The sequence below is a fragment of the Lampetra planeri genome, chromosome 13, assembly GCF_965212315.1.
Source record: "Lampetra planeri chromosome 13, kcLamPlan1.2.h2, whole genome shotgun sequence".
In the NCBI taxonomy this organism is placed as follows: domain Eukaryota; kingdom Metazoa; phylum Chordata; class Hyperoartia; order Petromyzontiformes; family Petromyzontidae; genus Lampetra; species Lampetra planeri.
Genome location: NC_136119.1, coordinates 3373902 through 3390038, shown reverse-complemented (window position 1 = coordinate 3390038; position 16137 = coordinate 3373902). Strand labels below are relative to the sequence as shown.

The following is a 16137-nucleotide window of genomic DNA, read 5'->3' as shown; positions in this document are numbered from 1 at the left end:
CATCACGTGCTACAACTGCGGCCTCCGGGGCCACGTGGCGTCCGGTTGCCGCGCTCCCTGTCAGCGCGCCATGGGATCTCGGCTGGACGACGACCAAGGCCCCAAGGCATCCCTACAAACCCCGGCAAGTCGCGGCACCTCACATGCTCGGCCCACACACTGAACACGCATGGGCCGTCGCGGAGCGACGGAAGAGGGCCGGTTAGGGTTCGGGGATTCGGTTCGGCGAGGGGGTTTCGGCCGGGACCGGAGAGACATTGAGTGGTCGGAGTTGGGGCATAGAATTGTGGCTGCTTCAGCGGGTTCATCCGTCGTTGTGGGTTCTATTGATGGGGTAGAGGTCAGGGTATTGGTGGACACGGGGGCGTCGGCGACTATTATATCTGACCTCATTTATAACATTCTCCCCGTGCCAGCTAATCCACCGCTGCAATCTATTCAGGTCTCGCGCACTAACGAGCTCGTTGCACTCGATATTTTGGGGTCTTTTCCAGTCACGCCTAGAGGGAATAAATACCTGTTGGTGGGGGTCGAATATTTCACCCGGTGGCATATGGCGTGGCCTCTCGCCAACCAGTCGGCAGCGGCTGTGACGGACGCCTTTGTCCAGGGCTATGTCCTGGACAAGGGGGCTCCCGAACGCTTGCTGACCGACCAAGGTAAAACATTTTCGAGTAAATTGTTGCAAGAGGTGTGCGATCTATTGGGTACTAAAAAGGTGCGTACCTCCCCGTACCACCCGCAGACAGACGGGATGGTGGAAAGACTTCACAAGACTTTGACTTCTATGCTGTGCCAGCAGGTGTGTGAGGCACACGTAGATTGGGACCTGCAGGTCCCGGGGGTCCTTGCCGCGTACAGAATGGCCCCCCATGCAGCGATGGGGTTTTCCCCATTCTATTTGATGTACGGTCGGGAAGCCGACCCGCCCATGGAAACGCAGCTTGGCCTGTCCGCTCCACGAACCAATTCTAAATTGGCGGAACATATTAAATTCAATATTCACAAGCTAACAGAAGCAAGGGAGGCCGCACGGCTTAATTCGCGGGCTCGCCAAATTGCTAATGAACGACTGCGGGCACGGAAGGTGTCCGTGCACGAATGGAAACCGGGTGACAGGGCCTGGCTGCATTGCCCTCAGGCGCCCTTGGCTACGTCGCCTAAATTGTTGAGGCCATGGCGGGGGCCCGTGGAGATCGTGCGCGTTGCACGGCCCCAGTGCGTTCAGATAAAATGGGGAAAACGACGGTGGTACGTCCACTCCTCCCGACTGAAACCGTTCTCGCCTCCATATGGCCTCCCATTGTGTCGTGAGGGCCGAGCATGTGACGTGACCGACGACCCTAAGGGGGAAATGTCTCTGCCTGATCCTCACATGTCTCTGCCTGATTTGCTCCCAGGTGTCTCGGAACTGACAGCTGCCGACCACCGGCGGCCGGATCTTCACGGCGGGGCCGGCCCTTTCAGGCCCGTTCCACGCCGTCTAGAGCAGCAGGAGCCGCCTGACGGTCGTCAGTGTCCCGTCCCGTATGACGGACCGGCCAGACGGACTCGCGCCAGGTCACGCTACTTTGTTTGACCTGCCATGTGAGGAGTCGAGGCAGTGGGAGCGCCTCGTCACTTCGTTAGTTGCAGAGACGCGGGGCGCGTTCATTTTCTAGAAATCGCTTTTATTATGTTGTTCGTCGGGCTGTATATAGTTTTTTTTATAAGGTGTTGTGTGTGGTATTGTTAACTTTTCGTGTGTTAATTGTCAAATTGTACATAGGTTGCTGTTGTGTTGTTGTTGTTGTGTTACGGGGCACACTGGGGGGGGGGGGGTTTGTTGTGTTAACGATGTGGGAGGTTGTTGGTTAGCAGCCGGGACGGCTGCGAGCTATGTGGGGGGGGGTGATGTAGTGGTGATACGCGCTGGGGTAGCGATCAGGTGCCAGCGCGTTGTGATTGGATGTGTGTGTGGTGACGCGCGCTGACGGTGAGGGATCAGGGGTCAGCGCGGGATCGTGGGTTGTGTGGTGCTGATTGGCTGGGTGCCGGTGACGTGCTGGTGTGGGAGTGATCGGGTGGTAGCGCGGCGTGATTGGTTGGTGAGTGGAAACACGCGTTGGGGAAAAGAGGATCGTAGAGATAGCGCGTTGTGATTGGTTCACTAACAAGCGATGCTCGCATCGAGGTCCGCATCCGCTCCGTCTCCCGGGAGGAGGGACTATATAAGGTGATGCGCACAGGCGCACGGGGAGAGTGTAACCAGCGAAGACTGAAGACGGGAGGAAGAGACAGGGCCCTGCGGTACCTAGTCCCGCTGTCCTGTGAGGACCGGGACTCTGTGTAACCCAGAGGCGGAGTGTAGGGTGAGCATGCAGTGTCAGCATGCAGAGTGTGTAGCCGGGGCCTAGAGTCTACACGAGACGAGTGATGTGGGTGTAGCCAGAGGCGTAGGGTCTACACGAGACGAGTCTACACGAGAAGAGTCTACACGAGACGAGTGATGTGTGTGTAGCCAGAGGCATAGGGTCTACACGAGAAGAGTCTACACGAGACGAGTGATGTGTGTGTAGCCAGAGGCATAGGGTCTACACGAGAAGAGTCTACACGAGACGAGTGATGTGGGTGTAGCCAGAGGCATAGGGTCTACACGAGGCGAGTCTACACGAGACGAGTGAGGCATGTGTAGCCAGAGGCCTGGAGTCTACACGAGTCCAGTACAGTGTGTTATAAGAAGAATAGAGGTTACGAGTTGTACCGGTGTCTGGTGACCGTACTCGGAAGAATAGAGACTACACGTTGTATCGAGATAAGCGAAGATTTAATAAAAGAAGTGTGTTACCCGTCAAGGAGTTTCCTGCCGTCATTTCCAATACTTCATATGTGTTAATGAGCTTGGAAACGTAATCCACCACTCTATACTGCTGGGAGCAATGAATGTGCTAATTGCTCAGCAAATACAGACTAGTTCCAAGTCTTGTAGGCAAATTAAAATTCCTTACACTGGTGCACATCAAACTCGCCTTTAGTCAACCGAAGAAAAACACGTTTCATAACAAAATGATTGACGCGTGTGCAGCCACAAATATCTCGACACGTTACTTTATGAATGTTTTTGTTTTGTTGTTTAGTTACTTCAACCACAAGCAGCATGCATAGCATGTCATCATATTCGCTGCAACCTTGCCTGCCCTTCTCAAGCACGATGCCAGCCCCCATAGGCAATTCAGCGTCTCCCACATTCGTCACCAGTGGACTGACCACCTGATGACGGAGACTTGTGTTGCCTCCGAAACGTCGTGATTTTTATTTTATTTTTAGTAATTTTAATTTCATTTTTTACCTACGTGGCTTTACCGAAAGAACTAAGAATATGAATAATTGCAGTCACAAAAGCTTCAAATCTAGACCTCTCTAACACTATCAACACCAATGATACAGCTTTCGTCAGCACGGTGTACTGTTGAAATCATAACTACAAACTATACATTGGCAAGCACGCAGCAGGTATTCAGTACTGATCTCACATCAACACATGATATATCTCCATTTCTAACCTCAGCGTCACAGACTCTTTCGATCTTCTTACACCAGTCAAGTGTTCAGACAGCAGTTGCATCCACATACAGTGTAATCTCGTCTGATTTGATCATAAGCAGCCAGAGTGCCTTGTCATCAACTACCCTGCAACCTTCCATGCCAGTGGCGGCTCCTGCAAAATCTCTCAGGGGGGGCAAATGTCTGGATGATTGATAAGGATAAGGTCCACCCATACAATGGATAAATTAACAGCTTAAGCATGTAAAGGCAACTTCACTTCTTTAATATTAATGAAAAATAAAGTGACTCTTACAATACATCTTGTTTGTTTCTATACTCACTATTAAAACAAACCACTCAAGTTTATTTTATTAAAGATTCCACTAGGTGGCGACAAATTATATTGTTGGATGAAACGTGCTTACGTATGATGACGTAAGCACGTATGATGACGTAAGCACGTTAGGGCGAGCCCTCCCGGAAGCCATAGAGAATGCATTGCAGCGCCCCCGTTCGAAAAAAAACATCTTTGAATGTAAGTCTATGGGACCACTCGGGGCGATTCTCAGCTGGAGGGAAATCGCCCAAAAAGAGGCGGTACTCCACAGAACGTAGCATGACGCTGATTGGACTATATCCAGAGGCACAGTGACGGCTAGCGTGACTCTGTGGTTGAATGACATTGGTGGTGCGTCGCCCGATCGCCCTAATGAAGAAACCGCCCCTGTTCCATGCCCTTCTCCAGCACGATGCTGGCCCCAAAGAGCAAAACAGCATCTTCCGCGTCCGTCACCAGAGGATTGATGACATCTCTAACACTATCAACACCAATGATGCAGCTTTCGTCAGTGCAGTCTACTGAATGGCAGCAGCCATTGAGCACTGCTCTCTCATCAACAAGTGAGATATCTCCATCTCTTATCTCGGCGTCACAGACACTTTCGATCTTCTCACATCAGTCGAGTGTTCACACTGCAGTGGTCTCCACGTCCAGCGTGCTTCCATCTGAGTTTATCACAAGCGGCCAGATTACCTTGTCATCAACTACCCTACAACTTTCCCTACCCTTCTCAAGTACGATCCTGGCCCCCATGAGCAACCCTGCGTCTTCAACGTTAGTCACCAGTGGATTGATGACCTCTCCAACATTATCAACACCAACGGTGCAGATTTCGCCAGTGCAGTCTACCGTTGATTTCATAACGCCGAACCATACATGTTCAAGCACGCAACAGCCATTCAGTACTCATCTCGCACCCGGCTTCATCACAAGCAGCCAACATCCAGAGATAAGAGAAAGTTCTTATTTAGCGTTGCCACATCGTATCTCAGTTTCACCACATCCTGCTTCTGCAACACAATCGCTTTCCACAATCACAACATCTCTCTCAAAACTGCTCATATGTGCTAAGCAGTCAGCCTGTTCAGCAATTGCATCGCCAATTAGTGCATCACCCTTCCTAATCCCAGTGCCATCCACACTCTTAGACTCAATTCAGGCTATTCTTCCAACAGCCGTATTTTCCAACAGTGCTGGCACATCTGGAAATGTATTCGCATCCACTCAACAGTTAAAATTATTGTCTCATCTCCCCAACTTTCGATGTCACAGATACTCACAATTTCCATACAGCCTACTCTAAAACTGACAGCCATATCCACCGATACATCATTTTTATTCAGCCCAGCAGTCATAAGCAGTGAGCTGCCGGCCTTTAGCATGCACATCACCACACCTCCCTTGACACACACGACTCAAACTCACCCCATTACACTGCTGTTCGGTCTTTACACGACAGTAATAACCACTGTCGTGGTATCAGCCAGCCCCTCATCACTCACCGAACATCGTGTACACAGCAGCACTCCTCCGGAGAGCGCTTCTCTCCCCGCAGTGCAAGCATCGCAGAGCCAGGCCACCCCGGCACAACACTCCCTGTCATCTGGAGTGTGATCACAACAGCACGAAGAACATCGCAAAGTGCAGGTGAGTTCAATCCTACCTTCAAGTACAATGAGTCATTTCTTTCGTCTCAAACGGTGTTAGAACAGAGTCTGGTGTGGACCAATCAGTTTCAAGGACAATGCATATATTATCAGAGTACTTTTTTGTTTGCATTCTGATCACAAGCATTGTGGTTAATGCAGACATGATTCCTTGTGAAAGGTTTCAGTTTGGTGTTTGAACATGTTAACACCTGTTTTGTTGCCAGAAAAAAGGGGGAAAACCCGATTATCACGCCTCTGAATCATAATGCCTGCGTGCTAGTCTTTGTGCAATAGCAATAGCACAAATACTAAATGTCCTGAATATTATCCTAATCCACATCATCACCACTACTGATTACATCACCATCGTTACATTCAATGCAACAATGTTGGTGTGTTTCTAAATGTAAATATTGCCCTCTCTCTTTTGTGTGCAGTGCCTCAACATCTTGACGCCTCACCTCCTTCACCAACCAGCTCGGCAACTCCCAACAAACTCCTGGCAACGTTATCCTCCAGAGGTGCCAGATTCATTCCCTCCCAGAATTAGGACTTATTGATAATGATCTTCGTACGCAGCACAAATGTGCGTAACAAATGTTTTTTTGGTTTAGATTGCATAAATATAAATGTGTCGTTATGCGATCTAACCCCAAAAAAACTTTGCTATGGATAATATTGGTCGCGAAACCCTACGCGTTAAACTGACAAATGAGATGTGTGTCTTGTGCAAAATACATCGTGTTGTGGACGCATTTTGCACACTTAATTACAGTATTTTCCCGCATATAACCCGCGGGGTATACCACTTTTTACAAACAAAACAAGACCCTGCGGGGTATATGGAGGTGCGGGCTATCTGAACTTTTTTTTACACAAAACGCTATGTTTGTGGGGTATATGCGTCTGCGGGTTATATGCGCATGCGGGCTATATGCGGGAAAATACGGTAATTACATTGAACAATTGCGTAGTCTTTACTGTTATCAATTTGATCATCACTGCACAATTTTCCACGGTTGTGCAGTACAGCTCTCCGAACAACTTTCAGGTTGTTAAAAAGTTTGGTTTGGCATCATGTGTCACTCTTTGGGCTGGCAGCTTCTTCAAGAGCGAAGTTCTTGAAAAAGCTCCTAGCACGTGAAGTGGAACAATAGACGGCATGCCGAACATCGTGCCTTGCAAGCTGAAAACACATTGGATAGCTATTATTGTGATTGCCTCCATCATCAAGTGTTTGGGAACAAAACAACTGTGTTGCATTTCTACTCAAAATATGAACGCGTGTTTCATTATTATAACTTACAACATATGTGAATGTTTGTAAAGGATACAAGTTTATGAACTTAACAATAATACACACTTTTTTTCCAAAACAGCCTTGATTATATTGTTACCATTAAATAGTTGAATATGGAATTTTCAGAAGTTGCAATAATTGTGGGCTCAGTGGTGGGTGGAGGTGCCTTTTTGATGTTGTTGTTGGTACCTCTGTCGGTGTCAATATACAAAAGGTGAGTCTCGACCAAGATGATCAGTTCATTGTTCTATAGCCTTTCTATAGCTTTGAGAGCAAAATTAAGGTGTATTTTTCATTGTCAAGACCTCAAACTCTGCTCATGTTAAATTACGATTTTAAGCTTTCGTGACTGCAGGGATTCATCTTCTTGGTTCTTTCGGTAAAGTCACGTAGAAGGGAAATAATGTTTTTAGCCTCTCCTTTCTGGCACCCTTTGCTCTCTGGACATCTCATTTCTTTTAAAGTTATTTTCGTGTTTTAGTTTGTTCGCCCCCCCCCAGCACCTACGATTAGCACAGTTGGCTATGTATGGTGCAAAAGAAGTTCAACAAACAGTACGTTGGGGTCCTCATGACAACCCAAAATGCCATTGTGTCGCTATATAAACAATGTCGCAGACCGTTGATGACTGTCCACTGACAAGTTTAGTGGATGTCGATGAGAACTGCACATGGCTACCAAGGCTGATATCGCATAGCTCGGCGATTACGAACAAGCTGAATCAATTTCTTGAAACCAACTTTGAATGGTAATTATAATTTATGCCAAGGGATTATTCACTTAGATAATGCATTGTTCTTACCCATAATGCAATGTGTAATTTTTTTTTACTTTTAATACCAATCAGTCTGTGTAGTAACATTTAAAGTTAGGTAACATTTAAAGTTAGTAACTTTAAATACCAACTTAAAACTGTTCATCAGGAAACATTTTTAAACATTATTCTTATGAGGCCCCATGGTGTATAGTGCTCTATATGGCTATGAAAAAGTGCCATTGCCCAAAACGTTGTCTATTATATATTGTTGTTTTTAAGGCACCGTTAATGATGAATGTGTTGAGCTTTTGCTATATGTGCTTGTGCACATTGCCAATGCAGTACTGTATTTCCAAATAATGTATTTCATGGACAGTACATAGCATGCCTTCCAAGGAGTTTGTTTTCACTCTTTTGCACGTTCATTTCCTGCAGCTACCAGTATTTTAAGTGCACTTCCAGTGCATGTCACATGTTGTAATATGAATGTTAAAGATTTAGTTATATGAGGTAACCGTGAGGGTCAGTGGTAAGAGTGTTGAATTGACAATGCTGAAATGCAGCATGGGAAAATTTTACCACGGAAAAGCCATCATATACATTTTTATCGTTCACGTAATTTTGCCTAAATTCCAAGAATCTATCATCAGCTTCGCTGACATGGTATGAATGCCGATCTCGTAGCATTGTGGATGAGGAAGTATGCCCCCGACTGAGTAAACATAAAGGCTACTTGAAGGATTTTTTTAAATAAAAAAAGGTTTCATAAATCCCTCTTGCACATACAGTATTAGGCACACGAGGTCGTACTGCTTTGCAATGACTTCTGATGGATTCATTGGTCCATTGCATGATGCTGATGGCACTATGGGAATAAATGGGGGGGGGGGAAAGATTCAGTAAAGTCGGTTGCAAAAGAAGGACGATGCAGGTTATGGTGCCAAAATCTACAATTTTAAATTGCCCGGAATAGTGCACAAAAATCCATTACAGCTGTCTTCGTGTATTTAGAACTACAATGAGCAAGGTTCATCTTAATTAAATAATGAATCTCAATGGAATATAACGTTGTGAAAACTGAATTAAACTGAGGCATTGTTGCAGTCCATCGAGACTGTTTTATTAATCACTATCCCACTGAGCTCTCATTAAAATATTAGCTTATTACTGGGCCATATTTTGTCATGGCTGAAAAACAAACATATTTACACCATACTTATCTCTCTGCTCAATTACTAAAATATATACAGTTAATATTTTACGTAAGATGCCTTGAGGTCCTGTGGCATTGAAGGTGCTTATATCGGTAAATGCAGCTCCTTATATTTATCTTATGTACTCAAGCAATACATTGAATATATTGCTACATTACATCTGTGATATAGTTATGCTGTAATTGATGCTTTTTCTTCAATAATGCAATGCATGTTTGTGTTGTGTGTGCTGCAGGTACACGATGACATATGCGATCATTACACGTGACTAGGAAGACACGCTACATTTATTTACACCTTGCAATCTCCAGCCAAGGCTGGCATATAATTTGTGTTACTCACAATTCTTTATCCATATAGTAGTTAACGTGTGCTACACTCTACAATGCTTCCATAATATAGTTTTTTTGTGTTAGATCGCGTAAATATATAAATGTTTCGTTAAACCCGCCACCACCCGACACAGCCAACTAGTAAGGTTTGTCACGTAAACAGAACGTGCCAATTCGTCACGAGTACAGCACACCGGTGTGTTGGAGAACAAATCCATAACATTTACAATCTGAGTACGACGTTTCACCAGTGATTACAACTAGCTTCATCAGGGGACAGCCAGATTTGTGGCGAGATCTTCCTGTTTCATTCCTTAAATAGAGGGATAGATGTGATTACATCACTTGTGAGCCCTTCACGTGTGAAGGGGGGGGTGGTGGGCCCGGGTGTTAATGAATATGGATATTGATCGCGAAAGTCTACGTGTTAAACTCTACAATGCTTATTTACAATGAGATATTGTCATGTATAATAGGTAGAGTATGTGATTTCAATGACACCAGCTTTTACAAAGCTAATGCAGGTTTATCATTTCACATACTTTCCTGTACAGTTTATCAGGTGTATATCGATGCATCCATTCATTAATATCGATTATATTATCGATCTTACGATACGTGTATGTTGAAGACATCGAGGGTGTAAGCGTCAGTGTGTTTTTTCTATCCAGTTTGTGTTGTGTGTAATGGGTTCATGTGACCCTTGAAGTCACGACAGCTGCCATTAAAAGACCATAATCGATTATTGAATTTTATCACGACCCTGAACTGCATAAATTGGTTGCTGGATAGACACCAGCTCATCGATTGCCAGTGAGTAATCCATTACTCCCCTAATACCCATACCCTTCCCTCACCCTTTCTATGCACGTAACGTATCTGCTTGTATGTGTAGTGACTGTGATTGTCAGTGTGTGGTGCCGGGCTTACGAAGCCACGGCGGATAATGTGTTGGCATTACGTGTAGCCCGCTTACTGGGCGTAGTACCAGCCCTAGCGGAGCTTGGGTGAGCGCTGGTCAGCGCGGAGGCACCACGTACAGTGTACGGTGCGGGCTCCCGGTGAGGGAGCGAGAGGGAGTGTCAGCTAGAGTTACTTCGGGGCATGATACGCTGGTTGACCTGCTGACACGTGACCGGATGATATTGGAGGGGGGCCACCGGTGGACGAGGGTCGCTGGGTGGTCACGTGGTCTAAAAGAGCTCTCGGGGAGCCTTCGGGAAGCCTTCGGGAAAGAGCTCGAGAGATCTAGAAGGTGGGCGGGGCGAGGCGCGGAGCCAGCCCAGGCCGATATAATGGGGCCCCGTGAGGGGCTCAGGGTTCTTCATGTTACTGGTGATAAAGATCCACGTCGGGTAAAAGAAGCCTCTAGCCACGCAGTCCGGGACCCAGCTCGTGGTCCGGGCCGGGATAGCGTGCTCTGGACGTGAAGGACCCGACGACCCGGCCTACTGCTCTTCGTGCGGACTTCCGCACCTTCTTGACATGGTTGAGCACTTAAATCGCATGACCTCCGAAATGTTATGCCACTTGAAGATACCGACTGGGATTTGCACATCCCCAGGGTTCTGACGGCATATCATTCTGCGCCGCATGCATCCACGGGGTACTCGCCATTCTCAGCTGAACCCCGTTCTACCACGAGCAGGCGATTGGCCGGCCTCATTTCGCCACTCGCTGGAATATTTGCGCAAGGCTTGAGAGGCGGCCTCAGTGGCGTCCTCGGCGGCGCAGGCGACGAACGAACGTCTGCGGGCTAAGGTAGCGACGGTAGTCCCGTTTGCAGTGGGTGACCTGGCCTAGCTGCACTCCTCACAGGTGTAATGCGAGCAAGGATTGAGGGGGGTGGAGTCTGGGTCACGTGGGGAGTGGGTGGAGTTAGGGTCACGTGGGGGGAGAGGATTTAAGGAGAGAACCGGAAAGGGTAAGGGGAGTTGAGACGGAGTGAAATACGAGGAGGCCACGCTGGGCAAGACGGGGAGTGTGGCGCGGTTGCCACGCGGTGGGAGACGTCGACACCGACGGCCATCGGTGTCAGACGCTAGAGAGCTAACGGGGCAGTGAGAGGCTAGCTGTGAATGGGGCAGCAGTGACGCTAGAGAGCGGGGCAGCGGTACGGCTGCAAGGATCGCTTGACGGGGCAGCAGTGAGACTGCATATTGGAACAGCAGGGAGCCTGCACAACGGAGCAGCCGAGGACTGTGGAGAGGTCGTCGAGCGGGACGCGGGCCTGAGCGAGACGCCGTGGTACGGAGATTCTACGAACCCAATAAAGGACAACGGAGATCGACGTCTGAGAGAGAGTCCTTTATTACACAGGTGCCAATACACACCTCCACGAAGCTGCATTGGCCGTTGCAGGGCCCAGTCACAATAGTGCAAGTGCTTCGGCCCCCAGTAATATTTTCAAAAGGAAAACAAAGTTAAAGAAAAATACCATTTATTTTTACAAGGCCAACAGCAAATACATTTCAGCATTCACAAATTAAGTAACTTATCACTTAATCTCTGGAGGCCCTCCAGCTGGCGGAGGCCCCTGGGCTGCAGCCCCTAAAGCCCCGTGCCTTAATCCGGCACAGTGCCTGGCCAATATTTTCTTTCTTATCTACTTTAGCTTTCTTATCTACTTCCGCCCCCTGCATCACAAAGCTTCAGTTTGAACTCCATGCATTGCCTCCCAGCACCCCCCCCCCACCCCCGTGCCTCACAACGTTGCCCCCCAGTCCACAGCCCGCCCACACACTCACCATGGCCCCTCCCCTCCCTCCATCCCCCGCGACTATATCATTGCTCGTCACAGCCATCTCTTAGACACACTTAAGCGGTTGTGCTTTCGCTACGTTGTCCCCACCTGAAGAAGGACGCTTGTGTTGCGCCCGAAACGTCGTGATTTAATTGAGTTTTCATTTATTTTACTTAATTTTTTACCTACGTGACTTTACCGAAAAAACCAGAGTAGTCAAAACGGGTTTGTAAAAGCGAGCATTGCACAGTACAGGGTGGTCCACATATCTTGTGAGGCCCATTTAATTATCTAAAACTTATTATATTTGAGTAAGGTTTACTTTAAACATAAATGAATATGCAAAGAGACAAAACATTTACTGGTAGGAACCCACTGGTTCCACCAGCCCACAGGGGATTATTGTGTCCGTCCGTCGTGCAGGGAGGGGCTGGGTGGGGAGGGGAGGGTGGGGCTGGGTGGGAGGTGGGAGGGGTGGGGCTGGGTGGGTAGGGCCTGGTCACCCCGTGGTGCCCTTATAAAACTCAACGTCTAACCTACTCACGCCGGCTTGTGCCCGCCCTCACAGTCGGGCATATTTGCGGAATACACCACGCCGCCGTTGACCCTGGCCATTGATCGAGCAACCCAACGTTCCTACCAGCTCCCTCCGCAGGAATGTGTTTCTAGGGTCAATTAATTGGGGGTCACAAGACATCTGGACCACCCTGGACATTGGCTTTGCTGCTCTGCCCTTTGCTGACAAGATAAGTCCGCAGCCTATAACACCTGTGTTGCATCGTAGCCACTCATCCAACAACTACACAGTCTACACCCTGTATAGTTTCCCAGAGCTGGCTTTATATAATTAAAGGCACAAATCAAGGCCGTAGTCATGGAGTCAACATTGGGGGGCAAAATCTTCCAGGGGGTCTGGGCCCCCCCCCCCCCCCCCCGAAAAAAAAATCTAAATTTGAAAACGAATTTCCTGACTAAAATATTAAAAAAATTAACTAACACATGGGATGGACTTTTTATTTATTTTGTACAATAATGTCTAATAGTGTACTGTATTACATTGCTCTGTTTTTTTTTTACCTTTTTTGTTTCATTGTATGTAATGGCAGAGATTAGGGATTAATAAAATACAATCATATTAACAGAAATCTATTTTATAGCAATATATTGGGGGGGATATTACAGTATATATATAATAATTACGGCCTTGGCACAAATGATACATTGTATGTGTTATAATTTTCAGCATGAGACCAGTGGATGGGATGGAGAATTGTAACTGTGATTCTACTCACTCTTGAGACGTGAAATTTCAGGTCAGACGAGTTCTGTCAACAACAGCAACTTTTTCCCCTTTGCAACCCAATATCAATATTTATCATCAGCAGCCATGATCGATTCACTGCTGGATGAAGGCATCGCCAAAGCCGTCGTATCGGTTTTAAGGATTGGTCACTGTGGAATTTAACGGGGGGGAAAAATATTCGTAATGCTCTTGTTATTTCTTAAACGCCTGTTATTAATTGGGCAACGTTCGCATTTACAAACCGTAGCATTTCTTCACGTTAAATAGCATTCAACGTTGTATACGGAAAAATGTGTCAATATGTACAATGAAAAAAACGCACGCACGTTACAAACAAAGACGGATAAATGTAGGGACACGGCAGAGTGATATTTTGTTTTAAATTTATATTATTATTCGTTATTAAATTCCACGGCAGACGACCAACATTGCAATATCCGCTATGCGGAAAACCTGCGCGGCTATATTTCCCACTCCGCTTTAGCCGTTGCTAGGGGCCATTGCCCATGGAGATACCCCTCAGCCAATGGTGTGCGGGCGTTGCCGGCCCACGTGCGCGGTGTCGTCCAATCGCAGACGCAGATCGATGTCCCTCGCGCTAATCCGTGTTAGGGTTTTTGGAGGCGGATGCGGCCGAGCTGAGCACGGGTAGCTGCGTCGTGATGCGAGGGCGATCATCGTCCCTCACGGTAAAACGTTTACGATGTATTTAAGAAATACATTCCTCTCGATATTGTTGAACGATAAACTCCACATTTTCACGGTCAAAGTGTCCACGGGCACACCGTGGTAACGACAGTGGCGTTCGTTTTGCATTGCGATGGAGCGACTTGCAATGCCATTGGTGGATCTGCGCTAGTGGATTTGATTAAATGTGTTATGTTATATATATTTTTATTATAATACTAGTGATTAAACACGTAGAAGTACATTGATGTCATTCATTGGGATTTCTCGCCGTTGACGCTTATTATTGCTCATTGTTAATAACCTGAAGGGGCTTCGGTGTGACCGTTCCTCGGCTAGTTGAGCTGCCCGTGTCGGTGCGCCGGTGTCGGCAGAGGTAGGTAGGCCGCACTAGTTAGGTGCAGTGTGTCATTCTTGACATCTTTCAAAGTCAAAGGTGGCCGGGAGATGGCAGTACAGCAAGTGGGCCCTTGAACTTGTCTGCGTGGACCGTTGCTTGGTGCGTTTTGTTTGGTTATTTAGGTTTCCTTTGACATATAAACACTCCTTATTTAAATAAATAAAATTGGCAAACATCCCACGTCGTGGGAGTTGTTGACCATCCTTCGCTCTGGCCATTGCGACTTAACAATTGGCGTGCGCTAACCATTGCGCCACAACTCACAACAGTCGTAAGACAATGTAACGTCAATTGTTGGGGGAGACATTTAGCAAGCATCTACGAGGTTCTGGGTTAGAATTGTAGTTTCAAGTGTCGCGAGTTGATCATGGTTTCAGCCCCGTAACCAGTAAAATAAATAGGTTTTGCACATAATTAAGCGTTGTAATTCAGTTTAATGTAAGAATAAAATGTCCTCCATAATACAATTTTTTCGGTTAGGTCGCGTAAATATAAATGTGTCGTTAAACCCGCCACCAACCGACACACCCAATTAGTAAGGTTTGTCACGTAAACAGAACGTGGCCAATTCGTCACTAGTACAGCAACACCGGTGTGTTGGAGAGCAAATCCACAACATTTACAATCTGAGTACGACTTTTTGCCAGTAATTAATCAAATGTCCTTTAGGTGCCATCCATTTAGTACGCATGGAAGGGGGGGGGTAACCCAAATGTGCACGCTTGCGTATGGGGGGGTCTACTGACAATGTACGCATAGGAAACAGGGGGGGGGGGGGTGAAGCCTCGGTAATAATTAGTCTACATTGGACTTCAAATGAGCCACAGTTCAGTTTCTTCAGCTGTCAGACAAGTGCTACCGGGAGAAGTGTGACTGGGAGAGGTGTCACTTCGTGTGCCACCGTGCCCCTGACTGCGAGCTATCACGCAGCTCAGCAAAATAAGTGGCCATACTACTTTATTATTTAATGCAGTCTGTTTGCTTAAACACGTGAATATTATTCATCCTTGATCGTTTCTGCGTGGATTAAATATCGGCCGTTCTATAGGATTCGGGGGGGGGAGGGGTGTCAAGCGTACGTACGCAGGGAGGGGTCATGTGTTGATAGATTTTTGCGTACCTACTCAATGGATGGCACCTTAGTGCAGACTTTAGAAATAAAGTGATGTCATCTTCCCTGGCCGTTCTCTAGTACGGCGTGGTTGCACTGCTCGAAGTGAGCTGTCGGAACGATCAGTTCTTCATCATGTAACAAAACACCGTTAGCACAATCAAATAACACATTCATGCGCAGGGAGCTGGTAAGAACGTTGGGTTGCTCGGTCAATGGCCAGGATCAACGACGGCGTCGTATATTCCGCAAATATGCCCGACTGTGAGGGCGGGCACAAGCCGGCGCGAGTAGGTTAGACGTTGAGTTTTATAAGGGCACCACAGGGTACCAGCCCCTCCCCACCCAGCCCCACCCCTCCCACCTCCCACCCTCCCCACCCAGCCCCTCCCCTCCCTCTCCACCCAGCCCCACCCTCCCCACCTAGCCCCTCCCACCCAGCCCCTCCCTGCACGACGGACACAATAATCCCCTGTGGGCTGGTGTAACCAGGAGGTTCCTACCAGTATAAATGTGAGTATAAAACATACCTAAAGAAGATACAGAGTAAAGTAATTTCTTGCTCGAATGAGCGTGGGAAGTTTATCATCTGTCTTAAGACATTCATATGGCGGGGGTGAGTCGGTATAGAATACGAGAGTTGACTTGTTCACAAAGTGGCTACCAATTTTATCGAGCCCATATGGATGAAGGGCTGGGTCGCCCCTGACGGATTTAAATCGCAACCTTGAGATTGTGTCGTGCCTTCTCACTGCATTGCAACCCTGGGTGGTCGG

General features: G+C 47.4%; 1 protein-coding gene across 3 annotated transcripts in view; it reads left to right on the top strand.

Annotated features, from left to right (window-relative positions):
- The first annotated feature begins 13766 nt into the window (after positions 1 to 13766).
- The window catches only part of SYNJ1 (synaptojanin 1), a 33871-nt gene continuing 31500 nt past the window's right edge, over positions 13767 to 16137 (top strand). For 2 of the 3 annotated variants that reach the window (XM_078599889.1, XM_078599887.1), the window contains exon 1: positions 13767 to 13852. The gene's annotated coding sequence lies outside the window, so the exon portion shown is untranslated. Of the gene's footprint in view, positions 13853 to 15815; positions 15875 to 16137 lie in introns of those variants that run through there. The other variant, XM_078599888.1, reaches the window with a different exon arrangement.